Below are 10,035 nucleotides of genomic sequence, written 5' to 3'. Positions count from 1 at the left end.
GCACTTTGGAAATCCACAACTTCGAATGTCAACTTTTCCTTGCGGTAATTCTTGGAATCACCGAAAACCACATCAAGAGCAATTTGGCCGAGTGACTCGGCTTTCTTCCCAGGAATGACTCCATGGAAACTCATGTTACTGGTACTGAGCCTGGACATCGGAATGCCCATCCCTTTCAATGTTTCTGCATACAGTATGTTCAAACCGCTGTCTCCATCCATCAGGACTTTGGTCAGTCGAGTGCCTTCGACAACTGGGTCGACCACCAAAGCTTGCCTCCCAGGGGTGGCAATGTGCGTAGGGTGATCAGACTGGTCGAATGTGATGGCAGTCTGGGACCACTTCAGATAATTGGGTGTTGCCGGAGCAACCATATTTACCTCACGGTTAATAACCTTCAGTCGACTTTTGCTCTCAACATCAGCAAAAATCATCAGGGTGGAATTGACCTGGGGATACCCATCGTCACTATCTTCCCTGTCCTCAACTTTGTCTGACTCCTTTTCCTTATCTTTGGATTGCTTGCCCTGAAACTACTGGATCAGAAGCCAACACTGTCGAGTGGTATGCTTTGGGTAAATGAGTTTACCCTCTTCATCTTTCTTGGTGTGGATGTGACACGGTAGATCCAAAACATCATTTCCATCTTGGTCTTTAACTTTGTTGGGGTTCCAAGGTCCTTTGGGTTTTCCCTTAAATTTTCCCTGGGTTACGCCCAGGGCCTCCCCAGGAGCGGCTGGCTCGGCTTTCCGCTTCTATTTCCGACTAGAATTTCCTCCGGTTTCCTGGGCGACTGCTTTATGCTTGCCACTCTGGAGTCGATCCTCATCTTCACCATTAGTGTATTTGGTGGCAATCTCCATCATCCGATTCAGAGACATCTCTCCGGTTCGACCGAACTTCAGATTCAATTCTCTGTACTTAACGCCTTCTTTAAAGGCACACACTGCTTGATGATCTGGTACATTTTCAACTGTGTGATGCAATGTGATCCACCTCTGGATGTAATCCCTAAGAGTTTCATTCGGTTTCTGCACGTAAGACCGCAATTCCATAAGGCCTGCAGGTCACTTGCATGTTCCTTCAAATGTGGTGACAAACACTCGAGAGAGATCCTCCCAAGTGTAAATGCTGTTGGGTGCTAACTGATTCAGCCACGCTCTGGCCGAGCCTTCTAACATGAGAGGCAAATGCTTCATGGTTACCTCATCATTCCCACCGCCAATCTGGACAGCCACGCGGTAATCTTCGAGCCAAGTATCGGGCTTGGACTCACCGATGAACTTACTAACTCCAGTCGCCAACCTGAAGTTGGGAGGAATTACAGCGGCTCTGATGGCTCAACTGAAACACTCCGGCCCTGAAACATATACTCTGCTACTGGTAGGCGCATCTCTGTCGTGGCCTTCTCGGTGAGCTCTATTCCTGTCGACCAAACCTTGAACGAGAATGGACCTCGCATCAAAGCCTGGTTCCCTGGGGTCGACTAGAATTCTTCGCCCAACACTATGAGGGTGTCTGTCATCCTGCTGTCGAGGCACATATGATCCACTCCTCGGGGGAGGGGTTGGCACTCGACGTCGATCATCACGATCGAATCGGTAATCATACTGCTCATTCCTTCTGTACTGATCACGCCGGTCTCCACGTCCCTCATGCCTCAGAGGCGATCTTGGGCTGTGAGCCGACTGGACTGTATCCGCTACAACGGATCGACTGTGGATCCTGTTTTGCAACTGAGAAACAGCGGAATTCTGGTCTCCCGCTGCCCGGAGCAACGCTCTGATTTGCAACAAGCCTCTGCCAGCCTCTGACTGGGAGGGCTGAATCGACTTTGCTATACGGGCCGCAGCCGCCAAATTCTGAATCGGAGTACGATATACCTGCGGGGGCGGAAAGAGTTGACGTCGACTGGATTCTGGAGCCCGTTGACGCGCTCGCTCGTCGAGTATTCGCTGGAGATTCTCCAGTCGAGTGCGCTCGGCCAAGTTAGCCAAGCGTGCGTCCTCCAAGGCTCGGGCCTCAGGGGTTTCTCCAACGATAAGAGTGTGGAGTGCATCCATGTTCCGGCGGCGAAGCTCCTCCCGCTGCAACGACGTGAGAGGCTCGGGGAGATACTCCTCGTGAGGACGCGATGGGTCACCCCCATCCGCGCCTCCGTCAGTGCGGAGGAAACCGGGAGGACTGTGTGGCCCATCAATCACCAGAACCTCTGCAGCTGGGTCACAGCTGTCGCATTTGGATGCGGTCTCTGTGGAGCCAGTCGACAGGTCGAACAGGCCGTAGAGGGATTCGTCAGGCTCGATTGCCGCGACTTGTGGGGTGGCCGACTGGCGGGCCACCGCATGCCTCACCCACCTTTGAAGCCTCGACCGACCGGAGCGCCTGCGCTGGCGAGAAACAGGGCAGGGAGATGCCACAGGAGCCGACCGATACTGGGTCGACGGCTGCCGCAGGAGGACACCACGGACGCATGCGCGAAAGTGCGTCGCCCCGCGGACGGGGAGCGCGTCGACGTCAAGTGGAGCCTCCTAAAGCCAAGCGGAGTCGTCGGCGATGAACATGAGCGCGCCGAGACGGATCTCGCGGCCCTCCACTAAAGCTCCGTCTGAAACCATGATCAAAGAGATCGGAAAAAATCGCAACTTCTCCAACTAGGCGCTAAGACTCCTAGCCCCACGGTGGGCGCCAACTGTCGTGGTTCTGACTCTGACAATGATGTAGGGGGGTATGTATGGAGAGGCTAGATCTTAGCTATGGAGGAGTTGTAAACACACGAGGATTACGAGTTCAGGCCCTTCTCAGAGGAAGTAACAGCCCTACGTCTCGGTGCCCGGAGGCGGTCGACTGAATTTTGTGTGTGTGAATAACAGGGGTGCGAACCCTTGATACTGAGGGGGGTGGCTTATATAGAGTTCGCCAGGCCCCTCCAGCCCTCAGTAATGCAGGGTTTAAAGTACATTAATATTGGGGGTTACTGGTAACGCCCCTAATAAAGTGCTATGATGACCATAAAAGCTACTTAATGACCGACCGTTTGCGTGCAGGGTGACTTTAGATCTCCTGGCAGTCGAGTGGTTGGATCTTGGTCGAGTGATTGCTTCGTGGTCGAGTGTCTTGAATCCGTCGAATGGGATACCTCCAAGTTGATTGAAAGGTGACTTCTTCTAGGGATGTCCTTGGGTAGGGTACTTAGGACAGGTCCATGCCCCTACCCTAGGTACATAGCTTCATCAGCGGCAGCCATGCACAGCGTGCTGGCTTTACAGCATCTGAAGTCGCTACATGCGGGTCCATGGGCATTGCATGCATGCCCCTGGGCCTTACATGCAGGTTCTTGGATTGTGCATGCAGGTCCCTGGTACGTGCCCCCATTTCTGGAATCTGATCAAGCTCCGCCAAAATTTTGGTAATGAAGATATGGGTACTGAGGGGGCTCTGGAACTGCTCGTCATGGATAGCTCGACGTCTCGCCCACCATATCGCCCACATTGTTACAAGCACACGTGCCAAATTCGCCGTGGGGAGAGTGTCAACTAACCAGAACATCCACAGTTTAGCATCGTCCGTACGGTTGGAGATGATGGTTCCAGTGATATCCTCATCAGAAAGAGCCCAAACACAGCGAGCCAAATGGCAGTCAAAAAGGGCGTGCCTCCAAGTATCCACCGCCGCGTGACAGATGCTACATTCAGCGGAATCACTCATGTTTCTGTGTTGTCGGACAGGCCCTGTAGGTATGGATGATTTGGCTAACCTCCAGGCAAAAACACAGACTTTTGAGGGCACCGCCGCGCCCCAGAGTTTGCACCATGAACGACTATCGGCTACGACATTTGAGTGACCATCGTTGTGCTCCAACCAGTCCGTGCGTTGCTTCTTTGTCGCTGCAAGTAGTTTGTAAGCTGAACTCACTGTGAAGATCCCTCTTTTCTCATAATGCCACGACCAGAAATCCTCCTGGACCTTGCTGCTAAGTGGAATATTGAGGACTGCCTCAACGTCCATCGGGTACAGATGTTCACGTAGCATCACACCATTCCATGTGCAGGTGACCGGGTTGATAAGTTCAGAAACAAGTTGGGGGGGGGGGGTTCTGGGATTTCGGGCAAACCGGCCGAAGCTTATGGTCACGGGGGATCCAATTACCATGCCAAATGTTGGTCCGCTCTCCCGAACCGATGCGCTTCAGAAGGCCCAACTTAAGTGCATCCCGCCCCTCGATGATGGATCACCATACTTGTGATGGGTTCTTCCCTAACTCTGCTTCGAGAATTGAAGAAGATGGGTAGTATACCGCTTGAAGGATCCTGGCGCTGAGGGAATCCGGCTGAGTCAGCAGCCGCCATGCTTGCCGAGAAAGCAGCGCCAAGTTGAAGAGCTCAATATCGCGGAAGCCCATACCACCCATACTCTTAGGCTGTGACATGACTTCCCATGAAACCCAAGCAGTCTTCCTCTCGCCTTTTTTAGATCCCCACCAGAATTTCCGCAACAAACCATTGATGTGCTGACAAAGGCCTCGAGGTAGTTTGAAACAAGCCATGGAATAAGTAGGGATCGCCTGCGCAACTGATTTGATTAACACTTCCTTACCACCGACCGATAGCGCCTTCTCCATCCAGCCTTGCACATGCTTCCATATGCGATCTTTTAGATACTTAAAAGACCCTTCCTTTGCTCTACCAACATCTGCTGGAAGGCCAAGGTATTTGTCTGACAGTTTTTCGTTCTGCACGTCTAAGATTTGTTTCACTTGTTGCTTCAAAGAATCCGAACAGCCCTTGCTGAAGAAGATTGATGACTTTTCCATGTTGATTCGCTGGCCAGAGGCCTCACAGCAACGTTGCAGCAAAGAATTCACCCTCATTGCCATCTCAGGAGTGGCATTGAAAAATAAGAGGCTATCATCTGCAAACAATAAGTGATTTACCTCCGGAGCGCCATCCGCCACCTTGATGCCTCGAACATTCTCATTTGGATCCGTCGACTTCAATAGAAATGACAGACCCTCGGCAGCCAACAAAAAGAGATATGGGGAGATTGGGTCACCTTGCCTGAGACCACGGGAAGGACTGAACTCCTCTTGCCTTTCACCATTGAAGATAACAGAGAAAGACACTGATGTGACGCACCTCATGACAATCTCTTTGAACCATGCACTTATGCCTAGCTTTAGCATAATCCGTTCAAGATAATTCCACTCAATTCTATCATAAGCTTTCATCATATCTAGTTTCAAAGCACAGAACCTGTTACCCTTTACCTTCCTTCGTTTCATGTAATGGAGACACTCATAAGCAGAAATGAAGTTATCCGTGATAAGACGTCCCGGTACGAATGTTGATTGTTCCTCAGAGATGATATCGGGGAGAATGAGCTTTAGCCGATTAGCTAGCACCTTTGACGCGATCTTAAAGATCACATTGCATAGGCTTATCGGTCTAAACTGTCCTAAATTTTTTGGACTTGCAATCTTGGGGATTAACACATTGAACATTTTGTTTATCTCCTCCGGGGAATCCTCTCCCTTTAGAACACGTAGCACCATATCCGTCACCTCATCGCCGCACAACTCCCAGTGCCGCTGAAAGAAGTGTGCAGGAAAGCCATCGGGCCCGGGGGCCTTGGTTGGAAACATTTGGAACAAAGCCGCTTTCACCTCGGCGTTTGTATAACGGGCGTTAAGCATATCATTCATGGCAGCATCCACTCTGGGTGGTATGTGAGATAGTACCTCATCAATACCGATCGTGTTTTCGGAGGCATACAGATTGCTATAAAAATTTGTTGCCAGGCTTGCCATCTCTTGATCATCCACGCAAACCATGCCATCTGCATGTTCCAGCTCGCAGATGCGATTTCTAGCTTTGCGAGCACTGGCCTTCCGATGAAAAAATTTGGTATTGTTATCTCCCTCCGCTAACCACTAAATGCAAGCCCGTTGACGCCACATGATCTCCTCACGTAGGCAAAGTTCGGACATGCGGGCTTCTACATGTTCCTCTTCAGGCGATGGACCCCCACGGTCGGGAAGGGCTCGGAGTTCTGCAAGTTTCGATCGAAGCGACCGCAGCTCGGTTCTAACAGCACCAAAGGTGGTTCGGCCCCACTTACATAGTGTACCGGCCACATAAGCAAGTTTCTCAAACAGAGCTGCAACAGTATTGGCCTTTCCAGAAGTGTTCCAAGCTTCAGTTACCACATCCCTAAAACTTGGATCACGCTCCCACATGCATTCATAGCGAAACTGCTTCTGCTTTGCTCTCACACTCGAATCCACAAGATCCGTTTGTAATAAGATAGGGCAGTGTTCAGATTTGGCCGCTGTCAGGTGTTCCACCGAGGCAAACGGAAAGAGGGCCGACCATTCAGCCGTACCCAAAGCTCTGTCCAGCCTGACCCTGCAAAAATAGCCTCTTGACACTTTCTTCTCCCAAGTCCAATCCAATCCGCGATAACCCAAATCAGCCAATCCACAAATATCCACAGCCTCTCTGAAAGCCTCAATCTATGCACTGTCACGCTCATTTGGGCCAAATTGTTCCTCGGGCCGCAGAATTTCGTTGAGGTCACCAATGCACATCCATGGAAGCGTGCTCTCACCTCTCAACCTTGTCGTTGTGTTCCAAGTTTTGTACCGGAGAGATCTTGTTGCTTCTCCGTAAAAACAAGAAAGACGCCACTGTTCCCTTCCTGGTTCAAGCACCCATGCGTCCACATGATACTCCGAAAAATTCTTTATTTCAACATTCAACGAGTTTTTCCAAAAGATACAGATACCTCCACTTCGACCACTACTACCAACAGCAAAACTGGAATCAAAACCTAACGAGAAACGAAGACCTTCCACACGGTTTTTTTGTAACTGTGTTTCAACTAAGCAAAGAATAGATGGTGAACTAAGCTCCACCAGGTCGCGGAGTTCACGAACTGTCGTAGGATCTCCTATCCCGCGACAGTTCCAGCTTAAGATTTTCATTGGGCTTGGCGGTGCTCCGCCGAGGAGCCCGCCAACAACGCCATCTTATTTGTTCCTTGCTTCACTGGTGATCCTGCCTTTTTTGCTTTCTTGGCATCCCTTGGAGAAACATAAGCCGGGGGCGGCGGTGGGACTGCCGCTGTGGACGCCTCAGTAGTGGCTAGAGCCTTGCTCCTCTCCATCCCTTCAACATCAACTCCGCTATCCTTCAACACAAGGTTCAGGTTGCGACGAACCGATTCATTTGCTTGCACTTCCTGCCTAACCTCTCCAGCTTTGAGGGGGCTTTTAACTTCTGGTTCTTCCACAGCCGAGTCAAAACCTGCATCCTGGGATGAGCGCTTGCGTGGTGGAGATTGCTGACGTGTGTTGCTAGCCCGCCCTGTTCTACCTCTTCCTCTGCCACCTGAGCGGCCTCCTCGAGGAACCCATCCACCATACTGCTCCGGTGCAACGTCCCTTCTTCGTGCCAGCATCCAGCTCCCCCACTGCTTATCTTTCTCTTCCCAAACACCATCGCCACATTCCTCGTGGTTATGGCCCATGAAACCACAAACCTTGCAAAAGTACAGGATTTTCTCATATTTCACCAGGAGACGGAGTCTTCCTTCTCCCGCGACATTCAGTGGCGTGACTCGAGTTAGGGGTTTGCTAACAAGAACCCTAGCTCTGACTCTCACATAATCCCCCCCATAGAACAATCGAGGCGCGAGCTGCACTTCTTTAACCCTACCAATACGACGGGCGAGTTGATCAACAACCTCCGCCTTGCGGTAGAGCTCTGGTATATCATGGATCTGAACCCAAACGTACAAACCATCAAATTCAAAGGATTTTGGCTCCTTCTTCCCATCGTAGTCTTCTATCAGCATCCCCATCCTCCTGAAAAGCCAAGGGCCTCCATGCACTACCTTCTTCCAATCCCCAAGACAAAACATCTGAAAGATGAACAGATTTTCTCCCGCCTCCCTGTACGTCGGGACGTGTGCCAGCGACCAGATCGATTTCATGCACTCAAACATCGCCGACGAACTGAAGGTGCGGGTAGTATTCACCTTCGCAATCGCCAACCACCTAGCATCCGCTTCATACTTCTTTACCCCCTCTTCCCCTACGACCACATCATCAAGTTCGTCATCCTGGAGGTCCAGGTGCTGCAGCAGTTCCTCAAGATTTTTCCCCGATCCGCCCGCAGCTGATGACTCTGCTCGATCTGCCATCTAGGGTTCGTCGACTGGGAAAAAAAGAAACACCAGAGGACCGCACCCAACTCCCTCCAGCCGATCAGGAAGATGATCTTGAGCGAGGGAGCCAACCGGTGGTAGATAATCTGATGAGATCTCCAGGCGGCGATGGAGTCGCCGCCAGAGCCAGAAACCCTAAACGAGAGGGTACGTATCACACACCCACGAGCCAACCTAGCCCTGGGGTGATCCACCCGGTCATTTGGTGGCCCACGAGATGGGGGTAGCCCGACCCTTTCCACGCCTTTTCCCTGGGAGAGCCTTCCACGCCTCCAGTGGTCGGGGACGAAACCCTCGTTCTCTCGGTCTCGCGAATGAGAGGCGGCGGCGACAAGATCCGAGAGTGACGCTCCGCCCTCCTCCGTCCAAGGCTCCGCCCGGCAACCGGAGGCGACGCATCACCACCTACACCTCCACGACTTGCTCCTCCGGCGGGGGCAACGGCGACCGGGGTCATCATCCTCCCTCTTCCCGGATCTCGTCTCTGCCCAGAGGTCATCCTCCTCTTTCTGACCAAGGCTATCCCCTCCTTCTCCTCTTCCACTAACCATTTTTCTTCGCCATGGTGATTTCTTTTCTGCTACACGAACTGACGAGCGCCTATACAGATCGAAGGACCTTCTCTGTTGTCTGAAATTTGTACCCAAGTGAGCAGCTGTACTGAAGAACATCGAACATTTTGCAGTGCATCTAACTAACCTGACCTCACAAGTGAGCACAGCCACCCTTACCTCCCTGTTATGCTAATCTATATGCACAATGTTCTAGTATATTGTGAAGAGGGCAAATTTGTTTGTGGGTGGGTTAATTCAAGGAGGTAGGATTGGTGCAAAATGTCCTTTCAAGAGATACTCTGTTTATCTTGTCGTATCTTATATTCCAAACATTCTAGGGTCTTGAAAGTGCGTGTAAAAGAGCAACCATTTGGTTTGTTAATCTGTCAGGCAAAACCTTGGAGTATTATCTTATCATCACAGATCATATATTAATCCAACCATCCTGGTGCGTTAGTGCATATGTATGTTGGCTCCAAACTGAAACAGCATGTTCCAATTTATGGTTCACCACCTGAATTGCTAAAGGAATATTAGCTTACCATGTACAGTAATAGAGTCATTTCATTGTGTTCTGTTTAGTTAAAAAATGGAGTGGCATACAGGAAGAATGACATGTGTCCTGTACTCACAGCTGCATTTGATCAATCCTAGCTTATTTGGTTGTGAATCGAACATATATTTTGCTTGGTTTGTCTAACTCATGAGTGACCATTGATTTCTAGTAGGTGCTGATTTGTAGGTCTGCTCTGAAATTAGAAGTTGGCTTTATCTGAAGACTTTGTGTAAAATTGCTTGGTGCCTTTCGAAAGATTTCACTCAGAGCAAGAAAGGTATGTGACATAGTCATCCTTTTGACATGGTCATTGAGGAAGCTTAAATTATGCAAAACTACTGCTCTTGTGATGTTATTTTTCTGTGCCTAGTAATGAAAGCGTTCTTATTTTAGTATATGAGAAAATTGTTGCTCTTAATTATGTATGTAGATGTCACAATAGAAGTGGTATTATCTCTGTATTCACTCCTGAGCTTTCTTTGCAGCATAGAGATGGTATTATTAGTGCTTTATTTATAATTATTATTGTTGTATTAATTTTGTTTTCATTGGGTATAATAGTGATGGATTCTAGGAGAAATAAAATTAGATTATCTTGCAAGAACAAGAAGAAGACGATGAACTATTTTTCCTTTTGGTTCCCGCTTTATATGCTTGCCTTTATGAGGAAAAGCATACAGTTGACACATCATCTTTATC

At 49.9% G+C, this 10,035-nt stretch overlaps 1 long non-coding RNA gene across 3 annotated transcripts; it reads left to right on the top strand.

The window, feature by feature from the left end:
* Window positions 1-8,597: 8,597 nt before the first annotated feature.
* Window positions 8,598-9,746, top strand: LOC119368588. 3 transcript variants are annotated; one of them, XR_005176706.1, is made up of 3 exons: window positions 8,598-8,720; window positions 8,835-8,937; window positions 9,523-9,746. It is a non-coding gene; the product is annotated as an uncharacterized LOC119368588 (long non-coding RNA). The 3 variants fall into 3 exon arrangements; XR_005176696.1 differs by having other exon boundaries at window positions 9,509-9,746; XR_005176720.1 differs by having other exon boundaries at window positions 9,506-9,746.
* The last annotated feature ends 289 nt before the right edge of the window (window positions 9,747-10,035 follow it).

The sequence above is a fragment of the Triticum dicoccoides genome, chromosome 1A (assembly GCF_002162155.2).
Source record: "Triticum dicoccoides isolate Atlit2015 ecotype Zavitan chromosome 1A, WEW_v2.0, whole genome shotgun sequence".
In the NCBI taxonomy this organism is placed as follows: Eukaryota; Viridiplantae; Streptophyta; class Magnoliopsida; order Poales; family Poaceae; genus Triticum; species Triticum dicoccoides.
Note: the sequence above shows the minus strand (reverse complement) of the source record. Positions and strands in the feature narration are given on the sequence as shown.